General features: G+C 47.2%; 1 long non-coding RNA gene across 2 annotated transcripts in view; it reads left to right on the forward strand.

The window, feature by feature from the left end:
* LOC111768652 (uncharacterized) overlaps positions 1-21,467 on the forward strand; it is a 636,254-nt gene that overhangs the window by 26,022 nt on the left and 588,765 nt on the right. Inside the window, exon 1 of one of the 2 annotated variants that reach the window (XR_011428105.1) lies at positions 15,565-16,017. The exons of the other annotated variant lie outside the window; for it this stretch is intronic. This is a non-coding gene — a long non-coding RNA (uncharacterized lncRNA). Of the gene's footprint in view, positions 1-15,564; positions 16,018-21,467 lie in introns of those variants that run through there. 2 annotated transcript variants of the gene reach the window in all.

The following is a 21,467-nucleotide window of genomic DNA, read 5'->3' on the forward strand; positions in this document are numbered from 1 at the left end:
CTTTGAGCTTGAAGTACCCTTTTTTTTTTTTTTTTTAAAGATTTTATTTATTTATTTATTTTTCCTTTTACTCCCCAAAGCCCCCCAGTACATAGTTGTATATTCTTTGTTGTGGGTCCTTCTAGTTGTAGCATGTGGGACGCTGCCTCAGTGTGGTTTGATGAGCAGTGCCATGTCCGTGCCCAGGATTCGAACCAACGAAACACTGGGCCGCCTGCAGCGGAGCGCACGAACTTAACCACTCGGCCACGGGGCCAGCCCCGAAGTACCCTTTTATGTTTTCTTATTTTGGCAAATCTTACTCATACGAAGTGCATCGTACACTGGAGTTTGTCTAAGAGCGAATTTTATTTAATCACTCGCAGGGTAAGTTTGGATCAGTTCCTTGACTTCTCTGACTCTCACTTTCCTCCTCTTTCAGGTGGCAGGGATAACAGCATGCACGTGGGTGTGTATTGTCAGTGCATGCTAAGTGCTGTGTTCCAGGCAGGGACTGTGCCAGCACTTGTGCTCGATGGGCTCAGGTTAGTGGGGGAAGGGAGGCATGCACGTTAAAAACAGGCGAAACGTGTACCACGTGAGAGGATCTATGGCGGGGGGTGTGAAAGGATGCTCCAGAAACCCATCTTGTGGGGTTGGCAAAGATTTCATCTGGGGATGTTTGGTCTCATGGCGCGACCGAAAGGATTATGACGATGGCTGGCAGGTTTTCAGCATTCGTGTACCAAGCCCTATGCTAACTGTCTGATGCGCATAATCTCATTTAATACCCACAAAAATTCTCTGAGGGTAGATACTGTTATTATTATTGGCCCACATATGGGGTGGAGTGGGGTGTCTTGGGAATCCTCTGAAGAAAGTCACAACTAAGCTAAGACCTGAAAGCTGACTAGAAATGGCTGGGGTGGTCGAGTCTGTTTCACGAAACAGCACATTTTAACGGATTGTGCTGAGAACTGGATGGAGGTGAGAGACTGAGAGAGTGACCTGCTTGGGAATGAGAAGAACTCCTTGTGTGGCACTTGGAAAGCAAGGATGGTAAGAGATGAGGTCAGGACAGTTAGTAAGGACCAACCACAAAGGACCCTTGTCTATCACTTTGAGAAGATTGTACTTCATCTAAGAGCAGTGAAGAATCATTGCAGGAAGAGATACAAGCCTTCTCTCTAGGTGGAGCACACTGACTAAAGTGTGACCACCAGACGGACAGATGGGTGGATGGATGGGTGGGTGTGGATAGGTGGATGGATGGATTGATGATGGATGAGTGGATGGGTGGGTATGGATATGTATGTATGTATGGATAGATATGTGGATAGATGGTTGGATTTATAGATAGATGGGTGGATGGATGGATGGGTGGTTGTAGATAGGTGAATGGATGGATGGATGGATGGATGGATTGACGAGTGAAGTGATGGACAGGTGGGTGGATGGGTAGATGGATGGGTAGTGGGTGGATGGGTGGGTGGATAGGTGGGTGGATGGATGGATGGATGGGTGGTTGTGAATAGGTGAATGGATGGATGGATGGATGAATGGACAGATGGATGGATTGACAGGTGAATGGAGGGACTGGTGGGTGGATGGGTAGATGGATGGGTAGTAGGTGGATAGGTGGGTGGATAGGTGGGTGGATGGATACATGCATGCATTCATGGAGGGATGGATGGGTGGGGAGGTGGGGAATGGAGCTTCCAGGCTGGAGGCAGCTGAGTGAGAAGACTGGTGCAGAAACAGATGGGATATGCTGACGGCCTAATGTGGAGCAATGGTTGGGATGGAGAGAAGTGATCAGATTTGAGGAATGATTAGGAACTAAAATTGACAGGACTTAGTGATTAATTGAGTGTAGGGGGAGATTGACTGTGGGAGAGTCAGGGCTGCTTCCTCAGCAGGGAGAGCATGAAGAGTGAAAACAAAAGCAGACCTGGGAAAGAGCTCAGAGGACATTGACGTAGAGGCAGTGGGTGGAAGGAAGGAACTGCCTGAGGAGATGAAGGAGGAACTCCAAGAGAGCTTTGAGAGTGCAAGATGCTGTCGAGAGTCAGGTTAAATCTGCAAAGAGGCCACTGGCTGTAGCAGCAAGGGGACTGTTGGCTGTTGGTGTTCTTTTACGAAGTATCTTCTAATCTTTGTGGCATGAGAGTTAACAGGTTAGAGTTCTCTCTTTTTCTTAATACTAAGGAGTCGTTGTTACTGCATTTTCCAAACTCAGGCTCTTTCCCTAACTCCTAGCTAACTCCTAGCACACGCCAACTACTGACCATGCCGCGTGGAAATGGCATGCAGGATGGTGTCGCTTCCGCTCCACCCGGGGGTGAGCAGTGGTGGTGGCCTTTGTCCGTGCCTTCCCTCTCTCTTTGCCCGGAGGTCTTTATTTTGTCTTTTCAGGGATTTGAGAGGTGATAGTATAATCATTATACACTATTGCCTTTTTATTTAAGGCAATCCCAGATTTTAAAAGTTCTCATTTTAAAGATGACAATTTTCCTTGCTCCCGTTAATATTCTTTTCAAAATCCTGATTTGAGCAGGAAGAAGTATCCTTACGTATTATTGCAAACATGAGGATCTATGTTGTTGGCAAAGAGCAAAGGCGAAGGCCAGGTTGTTTAGGTCATTTAGGGCCTCGCTGGCCTCCGAGGCTGGTCTGTGGCGAACGTCTGGAGTCTCTGCCTGCAGCCTCCATCCTTGGCCTGCTTCACTCCTTGCTTTACGTTCCCATGCCTCCAACTACGGCTTGTGCCTTAGTTCACCCCGAACCTTTAGCACTAGACTCGCCTCTTCGCTAAGCTTCAGACCTGTGTTCCGACTGCCTCCTGGATGGATTCAGCTGAATGTTCTGAAATTTGGGCAGTCTAAACGAAGTGTTTCTAGACTGACGTTCATTTCTTTGATGCCCAGTTCGCCCCAAGCCCGTTCTCAAGACAGGAATAGAAGATGACGTGATGCCCGAACTCGATCCCACTCAGCCGTCTCCCTCCTCGCCCTCCCTCCCCCACCCAGTGTCTCCAGTTGCTAAGCCTGTGCACTCCTGTTTCCCATGGAAGGAATTCCTGTTATTGCTGCTGTAGCCATCATGCCTCTGAGGACAGGACGGCTCTGGGGCACAGCTGGAGGCCACCCCGTACTCCCAGTTCCCTGATTTAGGGAGCAGGCTCGGGGCCAGGCAGGCGGCTCCAGGGTCAACAAGACAGAAGACGAGGTGGCGGGAGCAGGTGGCCTCTCGGGGCTCCGGGGTACAGTGGCTGCTCTTTAGGTGGGGCTGGCTTCAGCCAAGGGGGCCGGCCATCACAACCCAGGTGCCACCCAGCTCTGAGACGTTGACTGGACCTCATTTCCCCATCTTGGTAATGGTAATGGTGGTGATCATAGCCCTAACTCCGTAGGGCTGTGGAGGGGATGGTAAGATGGGTGTGGGAGGCGGTGGCAGAGCCCTAGACCCTGAGTCCGCCCTCAGCAGAGGCTGTATGTTGACGATGCTCTGTGTGGACGGGCCCTGTGTAGGGACCTAACCTGGTGTGTTTGGGAGACCTGCAAATTTTAGTCAATTGAACCAATGATTATAATAAACCCGACTATGAGAGAGGTGGTCTCCAGGGAAGGATGAAGCTCACCTGTGGACCCAAGTGCCTCTTGCTCAATGGCCTGGCTGGCGCAGGTCGTGAAGGGTCTTGTTCACACCCCTCCTCCGTTCGCAGCCCTGACACGTGGTGTCATTGCCTGGCACTCTGGGAGCTGTTGCCATAAGCAGAGTCGCAGATTCCTCTCTCCTGGGCTGGATGTTGGCTCTGGAGGGCCCAGGTGTTGGCGGAAGTCACAGGACAGCGTTCCCATCCCCCTCTTCCATCTTTCTGTCCTTAAGGTGGAGGCCCCCACAATGTGATTTGTGCAACATGCGCCCCCAACTGCAGTCCCATTCTGTGGGAAATGAGCTGGCAGCCTCAAATTAACCCAATTAGCAGTCATTAAAGGCAATCCTGGCCTCCTCCTAACTCTTGGATTAGCATAATGAGCCTATATTAATTGCCAATTATAAACAAATTCTCCATTTATTCATATTTCTCTAAATTGTACTTCCCTTGTTGATGATAAGTTGTTCTCAGGAAAAGTGCTCTCTCCACACAGAAATGTTGTTTTTGTCTTTCTCCCCATGTTCAGTCTGCTTCCCCTGGGGGAGGGCTCTGTGCTGGATTTCTGATTCTTTCCCTGTGCTTAGAGCAGAGATAGTTCTGTTTGTGAGGTTGTGACACCCAGCAGGAGGTCACGGGAGAGATGCGTGCCTTAGCTCGTGCTCATGTGATGAAAGGCATTTCTGGGGCTCACCAATGCAGTGTGCCCTCCAAGTGTGTGAGGAATGGGTTTTCTGGGCGATTTCCTCTCCCACCATCTACTGGCGGCCACAGGCCCAGCCACCCCTGCACACTGACTGGGTGCAGAGCCTGCCTGTGAGCGCGTTGGAGGCGAGCACGTTGGAGGCGAGTGCATGCAATGCGTCAGTCTACTGGGCAGCTCCTACTGGCCCTGCCGCTTCCGTAGGAGGCATCAGTCAGGTCTGCAAAGCCGTATCCCAATGCACGAAAGGCCCCGTGGTGGCACCTTTTGTTGCAGAGGGGTTGAGGGGAATCCCTGCCTGTTTCCTCCCTCCTCTCTTCCTTCAGACACTCACCGCGGACAGTGGCACGGTCAAGGCTGGTGGTTCCCTTGAGAGGTGCCTGTGGCTGTTGAGTGGTTGGCAAGGGAGGTGGAGGAGATTAAGGGGGCAGGAGGTATGAGGAAGAGGGAATGGTCTTCAGAGCCCCAGCCCCTTCCCGAGGTGACGTCCAGACTACCAGCTGCACTTGAGAACACACGAATCAGCTCCCAGGAGAGCTGGTAGGAAGAATCTAAGACATGGAAGGGGAGGCAGTCCTGTTGCTGAGGAGGCTCAGACCAGGGATGCTGAGAAATCTCACAGCCCTCGTTGGGTGGCTGAAAGACACGCTTTCGTTGTGTTAAACCACGAACATCTGGCGCTGTTTGTTATGGCAGCTGCCCCTCCCTGACCCATACGCTCTTCTGGGCTTGGCATTCTTAAAACTGGGGTGCCTGGGGCCTTCCCCACCTGCATTCCCCGGCTTGCGGATCCTATCTATGACTTTATACACCAGCTCTTTGCCGATGACTCGTGAATTGGGCCTGCAGTCCTGCCTCTTTGAAGCGAGGCTCGTGCACCTCCTGGCTGACAGCTCCACCTGGATGTTCACAGACATCTCAACTCTTCTTGTCCGAAACCGAACGCCTGATTTCCTCCCCCTGCTTTCCTGTCTCCTGAAGTTCTCCTGACTGTGTTGACGGCATCCTTGTCCTTCCAGTTTCTCAGACCAAACCTCTCCTCAGACCCCACGTTAATCCATCAAGAGTTCTTGTTGCCTCTCCCTGCAGAAATATTCAGAATCTGTCCACTGTCATCTCCTCCATCGCCACCACCCTGCCCTACGCCATTGTTCGCACTTGCCTGAATGACCCGCCTGCTTGCTGGTCTGCCTTGGCTTCCGTCCTTGCGTCTTCCTCCTACAGTCTCTTATTTACTCTGAAGCTGGAGTCACTCAGATCATGGCCCACCTCTGCTTAAAACTCACCAATGCCCCCCACCCCCTGACCCATTTCATTCAGAGCAGAAACCCAAGCCCTTAAAATGGTCACGGTCTCAGCCAGCTCAGGCTGCTTTACAAATCATCACAGACTGGGGGGCTTACACACAGCAGACGTTTACTCCTCACAGGCTGGAGGCTGGAAGTCCGAGATCTTGGTCCCTTCTGAGTCTGTGAGGGAGACTCTGTGCCAGGTGCCTCCCCCAGCTTTAGGCGGTGGTCGGCACTCCTTGGTGTTCTTGATTTATAAAAGCAGTGCCCTGATCTCTGCCTGTCTTCACACGGGGTTCTCCCTTCTGTCTGTATCTGTGTCGCACATATCACGGTTATGGGGTAATCATCAAAATCAACACATTTAGCTTTGATCAATAATGTTACCAATTGTGCAGTGCGTATTCGAATTTTGTCAGTCATCCCAACCACATCCTCTATAAATATATATATTTTTTTCATCCAGAATCACCTCCATACATCTGTATTAATGCTTCAGGCTTTTTGTCTTTCTTGATATTTTTGAAGAGGACAGGCCAGGTGCTTTGTAGGATGTCCCTCAGTTTGGGTTTGTCTGATGTGTTCTCGTGATTAGATTCTGGTTTTGCGTTCTGGGCAGGAATACCGCAAAGTGATGTGTCCTTCTCAGGACATCAACCAGGAGGCGTGGAAGATCTATTTGTTCCAATGTTGGTGATGTTAGCTTTGATTGATTGGCTGAGGTGGAGTCTGCCAGGTTTCTCCACCATAAAGGAACTCTTCTCCCCCAGTTAGCACTGAATTTTAAGGTGACTTAGATGTGCAAAGGACACTGATGGGATAATGGTGAAGTGGCAAGGTGAATGCCCGTGGGTCTCTCTCTCTCTCTTGCTGTCTTCTACTCTCATTGTCCTTAGTTACTGATCATTTAGGGCCAGGAGACAAGGTAGTGGGCAGATGTGATTGAGGTGAGCAAAAGAGACAAGCCATTTCTGGAGCTTCTGCCAAACTTTGTGTCTGCAAAGTGCCATCTTAGGACAAACCCTCAGTGCAGGTCAGCCTGAGTTACCATCCCACCTGTGACACATACAGCGCGAAGTAGGATGTTGCCAGCCACATAGACACGTTGGGTTGTGCATGTGTGTGCATAAGTGTGTGTACATGAGTCTGTGTATGCATATGTACACATTAGTGTGTATGAGTGTGTGCACATGTATGTGCATGAATGTGCCTGTACGCATGAACTTGTCTTTCTCTCCCACATCCTTACTGAATTATGATGGTTCCACAGGGTCCAAGAGGTTAGTGACCTTGAGGGTGGCGCTCGGTGGGTCCGGGACACTCCGTGGTTGGCTCCCCATCCACCCTTCCGCACAGTCCATCCTCAGGTCTTTGGCTTCGGTGCCCTTTCCCCTGGTCCCCATTGCCCTCTCACTGTGGCTGAGCTCGCTGGCCTTATTCGTGCAGATTCCCCCCTCCCAGTCTCTTGACCTGCTTTCCGCCGCTCTGATCCCTAGGAACTCTGCCTGCACTGAGTTTGTCTTTGGGGGCCACCAGAATAAGTCGTACCCGCTTTGGTAATTTTAACTTTTTAAATTGTGGTAGAATATATTTAATAAAATTTGCCATATTAACCATTTTAAGTGTACTGTTCCGTGACATTAAGCACATTCGCATTGCTGTGCAACTGCCACCACCATTCATCCTCAGAACTCTTTCCTCTTCCCAAACTGAAACTCTGTCCCCATGAAACACTAATTCCCCACCCCCTCCCCCAGCCCTGGCCCTCACCATTCTACTTTCAGTCTCTGTGAATTTGAAAACTCTAAGTACCTCATGCGAATGGAATCCTACAGTATTTGTCCTTTTGTGAGTGGCTTATTTCACTTAGCATAATGTCCTCAAGGTTCATCCATGTTGTATCATGTGTTAGAATTTCCTGTCTTTTTGAGGCTGAATCACACTCCGTTGTATGAATGGACCATGTTTTGTGTATCCGCTCATCTGTTGATGGACACTTGCGTTGTTTCCACCTTCTGGCTATTATGACTAATGCTGCTATGCACATGGGTATACAAATATCTGTTCAAGAAACTCCTTTCAATTCTTTTGGGTATGTACCCAGAAGTGGAATTGCTGGATCCTATAGTAATTCTATGTTTATTTTTTTAGGAACCGCCATACTGTTTTCCACAGCAGCTACACCGTTTTACATTCCCACCAGCAATGCACAAGTGTCCTAATTTCTCTGCATCCTCACTAACACTTGCTATATTCTGTTTCTTTGAAAGTAGCCATCTGTCCTATTGAGTGTGAGGTGGTAACTCATGTGGTTTTGATTTGTATTTCCCTAATTATTGGCGATGTTGAGTATCTTTTCATGTGCACACCCCCTTTTTTAAGAATATAAATTTACCTTTTTTGATGAGTGGCGGTAAATAGAACTTTTTTAGTGTACACAATCACTGTTTTAAAAATAACTGTAAAAATGCACAGCTGTCTACGGAGGTGACCTGCTAAAGGAAGTTTAGAGATCTTTCTCTTTGTTTTTTCCCCTGCTCATCCCTCCCCTTTATTAAATTTAGAGAAAAGTGAAGGCCCTGGTCCCAACCACTGGCCTTCCCGCCGCCACACCTTCTCCTGGGCCTGTGAGCTCATGCTACGAGCCCGCCAAGGTCTCAGCCCCGGAGACTCGGGCCCTTTGCTGACATCCCCACAGTTGGCAGGGGTGGCAGATAGAAACTGAATCTTAATCCAGATTCAGTGAGGACAGGGAGCCAATCTAAAAGGAGCAAAAGGTAGGACATCTCATCTCTGCTAAACGAGTATAAAATTAAAATAAGAACCCAGAGAAAATAATACTAATGTGAAAAACTAAATAAAAATGAGTGAAAATAGAATGTCAGCTGGGTGAGGACGAAAATAAAATGACTGGGAAGACATTCTGAGTAAATACTGCTGATCAGCACCAGAAAGACGTTGAATCAGAGACCACTGAGGCAGCAGTATGCATTTTAATCTTCTGAAAATAGAGAGCAGGTGCTGGAGCAGTTTATTCTGGGAGGGTGAGACCTCATCACTGCTGGTGGCTGGACTTCAAGGGTCTGTGGACTCAGATTCACAGGGCCCGGGGTAGGTCGCTAGTGTGTAGTCTTTCTGTGTTGGTGGCCTCATTTCTGTAAGGTCGCCGTCCCATAAACACACGTTCTGCTCCTGGTTACTCACAGAAGGGTGAGGGCTGGGCCGAAGCCCCTGCCCGTTGTCAGTGCCGATGTTTGCTTGCGCACGTGTACGGGAGAGGAACGTGTGGTGGAGGGAGCAGACTCCATATCCAGAGGAACACGGGCTGAAAATCCAGGATTTCCACTTGATAGCAATGCGACTGTGGGTGAAACACTCAGCCTCGCTAAACTTTGGTGTTCTAATCCACCAACTGAAGATGATGTTTTATGGAAAGTTGTTAACTTTATATGTGATAATTGACATAAATCATGTAGCTCGATTCCTGAACACAGTAAGCACATGATAAATGGTAGTTCTTATAATATTAATATTATTAGTCCTAATTATACTACTAATAATATAGTAATACATTATTATTATAAAGTAGATAAGGTAGTTATTGTTTTTATGATCGTAATACCATACACCCGATTAGGAAATTGAGGAGAAGTAACGTAAGAGAATACAAGAACATTGAGCAAGTAAAAATCTGGGGCAAAATGGCCTTGGGATATTTCACAATTTCAGTAGGTTTATCGTGAGTCTGGGCACTTTATCAATTCCGTTAGTCCAGGTAGGTTTGTTGTGGTGGTTGCTGTGACTGTTGATTCTCTTGAGTTTTCTAAGCGTATGGTTATATTAATATCCGAAAATACTAATATAATTTTTCCTTCTTACTGCGGACACGTCTTATTTCAGTTTTGAGCATCCCTCAGTGGACGGAAGAGTGGATTTCCAGGGCGAATAAATCCCCTGGGCAGTTTGCTGAGGAGACACCTGTTTTAGGGAACCTGCACCTGTGATGCTGCATAAACTATTCCAGAGCATAGAACAGATATCTAATTCCTGATTTATTTCATGAGTTCTTTTCTTTTATGCCTTCTTACTATTACTTAAAAAAACCTTTGTTTGTCTTGTTTTGTTATTTAGCATGTATATATCTGTGATTATTTTTACCTTTCAATTTTCCTAAAGCTCCTTCTGTAAATCTACACTTTTCTTGTTAAAAGAATAAAATGTTACATCTTGGTCCCACCTGTATCGGACGCCCCTCTTCCCTGATTCATCATGTCGTATTTCCTTGGATTATATAATCTGTGGCTCGAGACTGAGATTGTTGTTGTCAATTTGTCACCCTTTTAAAACATGACACACGTGATCCAGTCTCATAGAAGCATTGAGGTCCAAGGAGGACATCCCGCTAGTGAAAAATTCATTTAAAAATAACCCAGATTCTTACTTAAACTTCTCAAACACCATTTGGGGCCATATGGACAACAATGATTCTTCTCAAAAATCCTCCTTTCCTCTCCCATCTGCTTTCCCCTTTCTGTCAGCTTCTCCAATCTCTCTTTTAAATTCTTTAAAAACCTATTTTTCCATCCCTAACCTTCACATATTTTGTCTTTCTATTTCTCTCATTGATGTGGTGTCACAAATACCACCCCCACAAAAAAAAATACCCCGAACCAAACCAGTCTGATCATGGAAGAACATTCTTGGGAGAGAGGAGAAAATAAAAATTAATGAGCATAACCAGAATTTATATCTTGCTATACTTCTTTGTTTTTCTGGAATATAAAATGTTTTTATGGAATATAAAAAATATGGTTATTTGCTTTTTTAAAAAAAGAATGCACCCTATGTAAAGTTCTTTGTATTCGCATGTTTGAGAATCTATGCGTAAGTCTTCACGTTTGATTATAGTTTAGCTGGACATACACACCCAGCTGGAAAACACATCCTGTGGTTGAAGACTTTGGCTCCAGTGTCTTGCAGTGTCTGGCAACCATGAAAGGAAGACTGGAACCGAAGGAAACAGCTGGAAATCTGTGTTGTTGTTGTTGTTGTTGTTTTCTGTAAGTTTTTAGGATCTTTTCTATGTCTTTGATATTCTAAAATTTCTCTCTCATTCTGCTGGTACTTGGTGGAGAAATTCTTTGGTTCTGAGATCTTTTCTTGTATTATTTCTTGGGTGATTTTCTCTAGTCTTTCTTCCTGGATCTATTTGCCTAATGTGGTTTAATCCTCATATTTTTGGTAGCTTTCAACTTATTATTCTTTTCTCTGTATCCTATTGTTCTATTTTCTAGAAGAATTTCAAAACTTTACCTCCTTAACTTTGTATATTTTTAAAATTTTGCCAACCATTTGTTTTTACTTTTAAAATCTCTGTCCTATTATTCAAAACTTTCTTTTTTTGGGGGATACAGTGTTGTGTTGAATCTCTCTGAAAATAGAAATTTGAAAGTCGTGTCATCGTTCCTGAGGTGCCCGTGTCCTCCAGTGTCTTGTTCTCCCTCATGTTGGTCTAGTCTCTATCTTTGTGTGGCTGGATCTCCTCAACATCTGGTGACCCGTGGGTGTCCGTCCATATCTGAGAGTGAAGTGTAAAACACTCCGCAGGAGCTCTGAGCAGCTGGTTGGATTTTCCCGCCTGGTGGACTTTGTCTAATGGAGAGGAGGCCAGGAGACCGCCGTGGAGCTGAGGGGCCGCTAAGAGGCAGGATGTGGAAGTCTTCTCTCTGTGTCCATATTCGCTGCCCTGGTCTCTACCGCGGTTCACTCTTGTTGAACCCGCTGGGTTGTTGAAACGCCCGGCTGGTTTGTGCTCTGTGAGGAGTTGGCAGGGGTGTGTGGGACCCGTTCTTTCACAGGCCCTCTATTAGTCCTCAAACGTGTGGCTCCCTGTCCCACTCACGTTCCTCAAACCGGGTGTTTCTGGGTCACAAACCTCTCTGGGGTTCTCTCAGGCAGAGGAACTTCTCCTCCTCCCGTGCTCCCAACGTTTGGTGAAATCTCGGTGTTTAATGGCTTTGCTTCCTTTGTCTTTGTTGTTGGAGATTTATGCTTTAAAAAATTCCTCTACATTCAGTTTAATGGGGTCTCAGGAGACAAAGTATATTCCACATCTCACTCCAGAATGCTCAGGCGTGGATTAGTGCATCCGTCAGGGGCCTCCAGAGAACCAAACCGATAGGAGATTACATCTACGACTCTATCTCTAAACTATCAACTATATCTATATCTATATCAATATCTATGTCTATGTGTATATCTATCTATATCTATATCTATATCTATATCTATATCTATATCTATGTCTATATCTATATCTATCTATAGAGAGAAGAGAGGAGGAGAGAGGTTTATTTTAAAGAACTGGCTCATGTAATTATGGGGCTGGCAAGTCCAAAGTCTGCAGGGCAGGCCAGCAGGCTGGAAGCTCGGCAGGATTTCCGTGTTGCAATCTTGGGAATTCCTTCCTCAGGAAGCCTCAGTGTTTGCTCTTAAGGCCTCCAGTGGACTGGATGAGGCCCCCACACACTGTGGAGGGTGATCTGCTTTACTCTCAGTCTGCTGATGAAGTGTTAGTCACATCTGCAAATACTGTTACAGCGGCATCTAGACTGGCCTAGTGACGTTGACGTAAAATTAACTAACACAAATAGCAACTTTAAAAAAGGCATAGCGTGACTCCTGATGAAAACTGTTTACTAGAGTAGGGGGTGGGAGTGGTGGAGGAAGTAACTGCCCAAGGGGAGACAGAGAGCTCCCTCAGGTGGGATGCAGTTCTCCGCCACTGACAGTCCCACCCACCGCCACCCTTGTCCACCAGGACGGAAGGGACCTGGTGAGAGCGCGGCAAAGCCAGAAGGAAGAGAACTCAGACATTTCCCACTCCCAGCCCTCGTCTAGCATCCCCCTACCAGACCACAGTGCTGAGTTCAGGGGGAAATACTGAGTTCCCAGGTCAATCTTGGGCTTCTTGTCTTGAGGAGGAAGGTTTTAGGGGTGTGACCAAAAGGGTTGAAAGCTCAGGCCCCCGGGTGAGTGCCTTCAGGCAGCATCTTTTGGGAGTCCTGCCTCTTTGATTTTTCTTTGTTGTACTTTTGTTTTGTGTTTTGCTTTTCTTCTTCTCCCAAAGCCCCCCGGCACATAGTTGTATGTTGTAGTTGTAGGTCCTTCTGGGTGTGCTGTGTGGGACACCGCCTCAGTGTGGCTTGATGAGCGGTGGTAGGTCCACGCCCAGGATCTGAACTGGTGAAACCCCGGGCCGCTGAAGTACAGTGTGTGAACTTAACCACTTGGCCATGGGGCCGGCTCCATCCTGTTTTGTTTTTAATGAATCTTCATGGGAATCTCTTTCTCCCATGTGTCGGGTCCCCAGAGCATCTCCGTGCAGCTTGGGGAATCCCTCTGCTCTCCCTGGCTCTTGCGCAGCTGTGTAGGGACCCAAGAGGGACCCTGGGGAAGGGATGTGTGGAGTGCATGGCTTACCCTGTGCCCTCCTGTCTTGGGGGAGGTATTCTTTTCCTTGGCCTATGGACTTCCCGAGGGGCTGCAGCGAGGAGGCCATCAGTGGATGCTCCTGTCCTCTGTCTCACCTGCTTCTAGTAGCTGGGGATAGTGGGAAGAGCCATTTGATAAGTTCTCATGTCTAACCCTATCCCGTTTCTATCTCAGAAACCAAAGCTCATGTTGACTCTTGAGAATTCCAAACTGTGAGAGAACTGTGACCAGACTGGATGTCTGTACGGGATAGGACCAAGCCGGCTCTCCTCCAGGGGCTGTGTCACCTGGTGGTACACGACACAATGCGCTTCAGGTGGTGCTCTCCTCAGTGGGTGCCCAATGCCATAGCCGATGGCCAGATGGCTGCAGGATCATCCCCACCTTGACCACCCCCTCACCATCCGCTCGCTGGATATAAACTTGTAGGACACCTGCACGGGCCTAGTGCTCTTGATCGCCGGTCTAGGTCATTCCAGCTCTCGATTGGGGCACGGTGGTTTTGCACTGTGCTCTCTCCAGTTGAATGATAAACTCTTTGGGAACGGTGAAGGGTATCCTTTATACTTCTTTGTATCCCTATAATACTTGGCACGGTACTTTGGGTTTAATAGATGTCTAAGACAATATGGGGGCTGTGATCCCCAGGCCCCTGGTGGATGAAAGGGTCAAGATGTGTGGCTTGCCCCTTTGCCCCAGGGAGCTACTTTTCTGATGGTTACCAAGGGGCTCCTATGGGAGTGGTTGGCTCTCTATGGCCCAGATGGGAACCACCCATCTGCCACTCGCTTGCTCATCACGCCATGGTGGCTCCCAGGTGCCCTCAGTATGGGGCCGACCTGTGGCCTGTGACCCTGTGCCTACAGCAGGCTTTCATGTGCCTCGTCAGTGTGCGGACCCTGCTCTGCTCACCTGACTGCCCTCCTCTCCCCCTCGGGACTCCCGGTCTCCCGGCCTCAACTCCCACATGTGCTTGACTCGCCTGGTCCACTGCAAGGCCTCCCACCCCGTCCTTATGGTGACTTTGGACTGTTTCCCCAGCTTAACAACAATGCACAGTCACATGATGAGTTATATTTATCTTTTATTGAAATGATCGTGTTTTTCTTCTCCCAACTAACTCTGTGAGCCGAGGATGTCTTGCTCACATCTACACAGCTGCACGGAGAGGCTATTCTGGGCGGTTTGGGTTTGATGGGCTATTTCGCGGGTAGATGGAGCTTCTCAGGACTCCAGGTGGGCGGTGGCTGCTGCAGATGCCGAGCTTGGTCACGGACAGATGAGCCGGGAAGGTGTTCTTGCATGGGGCTTGGTTTGAGGCATGCATTTGCTGCCTGGCTTTTTAAGAAGAGGATGTTTTTGGATAACCTAAGGAAATATTTGGGAATCTGTGAGGGGTCCTGGCCTGGCAAAAACTGGATATTTATGAAGTATTGGCATCATTCCGGACAACACATCGTAGACGTGTATCTGGTATATTGTATGTTAACTGGGAAAATGACATTACTTTAAGAGAGAGAGAACCAAGGGAGCAATGTACTTAGTGAACGGACTCAACCAGGCAGATGCAGCTAAGTCCAGAGTCGCCCACAAGGAAAGTTTGTCTTTGGGCCACAGGTCTTCACTTCTTGTCCAGGATTTCTCCATAGCCAATGTATTTTATTCCCACAAGTAACTTCCCTTTCTCCAACCGAAATCTATCTGCTCTTCAAAATCTCCAAATGTTTTCACACACATACACATGTGCACACACAAACACATGTACAAAGTAATACAAATACACACACACACACACACACATATTCAGTGCCTGATAGTAAGTGCTCCAAAAAGGCCCTTGGTTATTTTTACTATTATTCCTTCTGTTCAGCTGGAGCCAGAACCCATAAAGGAGGGGAGTGGGAGTCAGAGCAGGTGGACAGACCAGGCCTGCTGTGTGGCCGTGCTGAAGCCAGGGTCAATTGTCTGCACTGAGCTGGCGGGAGGTGGCCCTGGGAGCTGGCGCCCCATGGTTCCGTGCAGGAGTCCCTTTGTTAGCGCAGGTGTGTCTGTATTCACAAGCCTCCGCTCGGCCTGTTTATTCTGTGTTAATCTGGGAATTGGATCTGAAAGAGATGGAATGGCTCTGCACAGCCCAGAAGAACTAATTTAATTTCTCTGTGTGTCTACTTAACAGGCCTGGGTAATCGCCGAGTCGTTTGTCTAGAAATGGCAGAAGACTTCCTTTGTACATTCTGCCTCCATCCCAGACATTAACTAGGCCGTGTGCAAACAGAAAGAACTCTTCCTATTGTCGTGTCAGAAACAACAAGGCCTTCTGCCAGCAGACACCCAGCGGTAGATCCAGAAGCCGCTTGGAGTCTGCATTTTCTGGCATGAAAACCAACATCGTGCCCTCAGACTTTGTTCTCTCCGGGCTTCGGTTCCAGAATGTTTTCTGTCTCAGCAATAACGGCGCATTCAGCCGCCGAGGAGCCATTTGCCAATCTGTTCCTCCCCCTCTGATCTTTAAAGTGTGCGCTGGTGTCTCCAAAGGCCCACACCTGCCGTGGGTTGCCTCGTGTGGTCACAGAGAACAGTAGGTTTCTGACCTTGAGGACTCAGGGCTGGATTTTCCCAGGGCCCTGTTCTAGGATGAAATCGCTCCCCTCCAGCTGGTGTTCTCCCCAGACGGCGCTGCCTGGGTTTCGCTGAGCGGATCTTTCTGGAGCTGCGGTGAGGGAGGCACGGTGCTGTGTTTGGGAACTAAGAGCCTGCAGGAGAACAGCCGTGAGGGCTGTGGCTTGGAGCACCTTCCACTGCGTGAGGACTGTGGTCGGGTTTTGTAAGTCGTTTCTCTCTGGCCTGTTGCTGATTCCTTGAGATGTTTTTGCAGAGGCTGGACAATCGATTGCCAGGTGATCTATAAAGGGGACATAATCTTCTTGGGAGGGAGGTTGGACAGGCCGGCTTCTCAGGTCTAATGCTGATGCTGTGTGGTTGTTTTATTGAGCCAAAGTTGGGAGAGGGAAATGCAACGACGTGTGTAGAGTGCCTGGAGCACAGCAAAGCTCACACGGTAGTATTGTCGTTGTCATAATTAGTTCACAAACATCATTTCAGAGACTTCTTTCCAACTCCCCTTCTGTGGTCGTGGAGGCCTTCTCTGATTTTAACCTCCTAACTATAAATTCCGAGAGGAAAGGGATCTTGTCTTATCCTGCACCCACAGTGCGCTGCGCAATCTTGGTACTCAAGTGTGTATTGAACAAACACCTCTTGCACACATGCTTGTCCCACGCCCTGTGTGGGGCCCTGGGAGTCCAGAGGCGAGTCAGAAGCTTTCTGCCCCCTGGGAGCAGGTGTGAAAGCTTGTGTTTGTTTACCCCCTGTGCTGCGGGCGAGGCCTCTGATAAAGCCTGTGTCAAAGGCGTCTTGTAGGCCCCGGGAAGCAGGTATGGGGACAAGGGCTTGGGCGACGGTTTCAGACTCGGATTTGAATCTGGGAAAAGGGCAGCTGTTTGCTCAGTGGCAGACGGGATGCAGCCCACTTCCTGAGAGGCCGCGCTGCCCGGCACATAGCTGGCACTCAGTGCATGGTGCGTCTGCCCCTATTCTTGGTTCTGGGAGACCTCATTCTTCCAGCATCAACTCTCAGCCCAATGTCCTCTAAGAAGCCTACAATGGGGAAAATGGGGTTACAAGAAAAACCCCAGAATACAGAGTTTCTCTTTGCTTTTTTCTGTCCAGGCATGAAATAGAAATTAATGCACTTGGGCATTTTCTCTGGGTGGAAATGACACGCTGTGCTGGTACCAGCAGATCCCGTCTCGCTGCCTCTCTGTGGGGCCTGTGTGGTGAGAATCCCCCGGGAAGGCTGTTATCCCTTTGGTGAGCCTCATTGGCAGTTATGGATGAGCTAATGAGTCAGGCTAAGTTGTTTGTGAAGCAGAGGTTATAGGTTTATATTGAGATCAGACCTGTGACAATGGGCTCGCGTAAATCCTTCAAGACCAATAGTATCAGAAAAGCAAGTGGATCGTGTCATTCTGTTACCCTCTGAGCTCCTTGGCTCATGGACTCTCAGACTGAGAAGTGGCTGAAAAGACGCTCAGTGCGGCTTCTCCTCCCGTGAGGCGGTCCTCCCCAAACACTGCGAGGAAGGAGCTGGAAGGCTGCTGGGACAAGACGCTCACGGTTTTGTGAGGCGGCCCATCGTGCTTCCAGAGGTGTTTCCCCTCTATCTTCCACACGTGGCTTTTCTGTTGCTCTCTGATTTTCACAGATGCAGTCCAATCTCACGCGGATGAACATATATCGGAAGCTACCACCAGGAGTCCTGAGCCCTTCTTTCCACGTTGAACATGTGGAAATAAATAATTCGCTGAGGTCGTTTCAATGGTAACTTCCCTCAGATGGCTCCCTCTCGTTCACGTTTCTGCTAAAACTGAGGCGTGGCTGTTCCAGGTGTGTACAGGAGAGAGGGCTCATTTGCCGCCATGGTTTAGAGTCTACGCTTCTGTTAATGTAGCCCACACATCATTTATTTTCCATATTCTTTTCTTACTTACATTCGGCTTTTGGCCAGCTTCTCTTACAAGGTCTGTTTGATAAGAACTACTATCAAGTAGGATATTACCTATGCCGAACTTATAGAGTAGATTTTTAAACATAATGTCAGTATTTTATGTTTATTCTTAATGAATTTGATCTTAATTTTGGATTATCATCCTTGTGTCTTGAAATGATTTTGAATCACGGTTTTGCATCGGGAGTTTCAGCCACCAGTCACAATTATGTGAAATTTCTGTAAATTTCCTGCGGCGTGTCCCCTATGTCGTGATTCAGGTCACTCATGGACACAGGGCAGCGCCATCCAGGGAGAGAGCGTCCTTTCGTGGGTTGACCCCGGGCTATACCTTCTGTGCATCGCGTCTTTCAGATGGCTGTGACTCCACTTGGCCATGCTTGTGCCTGCGCCATCTCCCTACAGCGTAGATCTCAGGGCTGAGCCCTCCTCACCTTCCCTACTCTTTGAACCTAAAGAAGACCACGGTCCTGGTGGGCCTTTGCCTTCCTCCTTTCTGCCCCCTTTCACCCTGTAACTCTGTGTGTTTGGATCAGTGGAAAATTTACTTCTGCCTTATCAAAGGTTTTTTCTAAACAACTCTTTTTTTGAGGCTTAATTGAGACATAATAAACTGTACATATAAAAGTGTATAATTTGATAAGGTTTGACATATGCATGTAAATGGGAAACCATCACCACAGGGAAAAGAACGAATGTATCCATCGCCCCAGAAGTTTCCCAGTTCTGCTTTGTGACCTCTTTCCCCATCCCCTGTCCGTGGATTAGTGTATGTTTTCTAGGATTTTATATACATGGAATAATACAGTATAGACTCCTTTTAGTTTGGTTTCTTCCACTCAGATTCCAATGAAATCTGTAAAAACAGCTATTAGAACTAGTCAGTGAATTTAACAAGGTTGCAGGATGCAAGATCAATATGCAGAAATATATTGAATTTCTGTGTACTAGAAAGTAACACACAGAAATTGAAACAAAAAATACTATTTACAGTAGCATCAAGTAATATGAAATATTTAGGGATAAATCTGACAGAAGATGTGCAAAACTTGTTTGGCAAAAACTATGAAATATTGCTGAGAGAAATTAAAGACCTAAATAATATGAAAGATATGCCATGTTCATGAGTCAGAAGATTTAATATTCTTAAGATGTCGCTTCTCCCCAAATCTATCTGAAGAGTCAATATGACACTAACCAAAATTTGAGCAGGTTTTTTTGCTTGGTGGAGATTGACAAGATGATTCTGAAAATTTGTGTTCTTGGAAGTGCAAAGGACCTAGAATATCCAAAACTACTTTGAGGAAGAACAAAAAAGTCGGAGGACTAACACTACCTGATTTCAAGATTAATTATAAAGCTACGGCAGTCAAAACAGTATGGTTTTGGTGTCCAGGTAGACAAATAGATCAACTGAACAGAATAGAGAGAGCACAGAGATAGACCCACACATGGATGAGTAATTGATTTTCAAGAAAGATGCAAAGGCAATTCAGCAGAGAAAGGATAGGTTTTTAAAAAATGGTGCCATAAAAATTGGACATCCATGTGTAAAAAGGGAACGTCAATCCATATCTCACATCACAAAGATGAGCCCCAGATAGATTGTACGTCTAAATGTAAAACCTAAAATTATAAAACTACAAGAAGACAACATAGGATAAAAGCTTCATGCTCTGGGATTAGGCAGAGATTTCTTAGATGCATCATCCAAGGCACAATTATCAAGGAAAGAACTGATAAACTGGGCTTCATCAAAATTAAGAACTTCTGTTTTTCAAAAGGCCTTCCAGAGAATGAAAAGTCAAGCCATGACCTGGGAGAAAAACACATCTGACAAAGAACGTGCATCTAGAAGATGAAAAGAACTCTTAAAGAAAATGTGCAGATGGCGGACTGTTCGGTAGTTTCTCAGACGGTTCAGCAAACATGAGCTGTGTGGTCTAGCCATTATACTTCTGGGTATTTAAAGAAAAAAAAGCATTTGTCCAAAGACTTGGACATGAATTTCATAGCATTTGTAATAACCCAAAAGTGGAAACAACACAAAAGTCCCTCAACAGGTGACTGGCTGAACAAATTGTGTCACCTCCGCACAATGGAACGGTGCGCAGCAGTGAGCAGGAAGAAACTGCTGATACTACAACCACCTGGGGAATCACAAAATCACGATGCTGGGTGAAGAAAGGCAGATGGAAGAGCACCTCCATCCCGCGTTTATTCACATAAAATTCTGGAACTCGTAAGCTTATCTACAGTGACGGAAAGTAGAACATGGTTGCCTTGGGCAGGGTCGGTGGGGAAGTGTGACAGGGAAAGGTCACGGAGGAGTACGGGGATATATTTGGGGTGACTGATGTGTTCACTATCTTGATTGTGGCATTGGCTTCATGGGTGTATATTTATGTCAGAACTCATCAAATTGTCACTTTAAATATGTACATTTCATTGTATGTCAACCATACTTCAATATCATTCTTCTCTCCAAAAAAAAAAAAAAAACCACCTATGTAGACAGAAATGCCTTTAGGCAGAACCCAATTGAGGCTGTGTATTCATGCATCCAGCACAGGCCTGACTTAGGGACACTCAATAAATGTTAGTTTCCTTCTCTTTCCTTCCCCACCCATCACAAAAATCCAGATTCCTGAACAACCAGCTACATCATCGCCTTGAAGTTTCTCCTGTACAGATTATGGTAGGGCAGATATCTGTGGAAAGACACGAATATTTTGATCTGCAAAGATCATGTCATACTAAGACTTTCAAATGCTTTCATGTTATTTGGAACAAGGCATGGTTACCAGATAGACATGTAGTTAAATATTGAAATTCCTGTCTTTTTGAAATGTTCTCAGGTTTTAAAGGTATAATTATATTTGTGGGACTCCAACAGGGAGGTAGTCTCGATCTGTGAAGTATTTCTGAGACCTGCTCAGAGGAATCCCTGATGTACGGAAAAGGCGGTTGAAATGACAATGACAGAAACGACCACCTGTTATTGACTGGTCCCTTTGCGTCTCTGGTGAAAGTGACTCCGCTCTTTGTCTCTACCTTCCCAGCAGCCTGGAACCCCCTCCAGACGGCCTGCAGTCTCTTATGTTGGCTTCTTTCCCTCTGATCACTGTCACCTCACTTGTTATCTCTGGGCATGTCAACTTGGAAGGAGATGTTCAAGTTTCATCCATTTCCAGGGTACCTTCCTCCATCAGCCTCGCTGACGGGCACTGAGTGCCTGCTAAGTGAGCCCCACTGAGGGAGATTCTGGAAGAAAAGTATCAGTCCTTGAGAAATGGTGCAATAATTTAATTGCCTCTTGACAGGCAATACAGGAGGGAGAAATAGAAGCGTGTAAGCGTGTGGTTTGTGAGACTTGTGCTCCGAGATATTTTAGTTGTGACCGCGAGTTGGGCAAGGCCACGGTGCAAATGACCCGCATTTGTAGATGAAGCCGCTGCTGACTAGTTCCTGCCTTGCAATGAGGGAGGGATAAGAGGGAGCCGTTCTCCACTAGAAACCGGTTTTATCTGGGACTGTCACCAAAGGCAGGGGACTCTCTGGGTGGGACCTCTCTGAGTCTGCTCCTGTGTGCTGTCACTGTGTCTTATCCTCATCATCGAGGACTCAGGGACAGTAGTCTGAGTGTGCATGACTTACAAATGAGCAATGGATTTCACCGCAGAATGAACGAAGGGAAACTGTCTCCCACGCTCATGAATGAAACGTCAACAGTTTAAACCTTAGTCAGCATCCCACTTGTTGTGTACCCTCAAAGAACTT

Source organism: Equus caballus, chromosome 17 (assembly GCF_041296265.1).
Source record: "Equus caballus isolate H_3958 breed thoroughbred chromosome 17, TB-T2T, whole genome shotgun sequence".
Taxonomy (NCBI): Eukaryota; Metazoa; Chordata; class Mammalia; order Perissodactyla; family Equidae; genus Equus; species Equus caballus.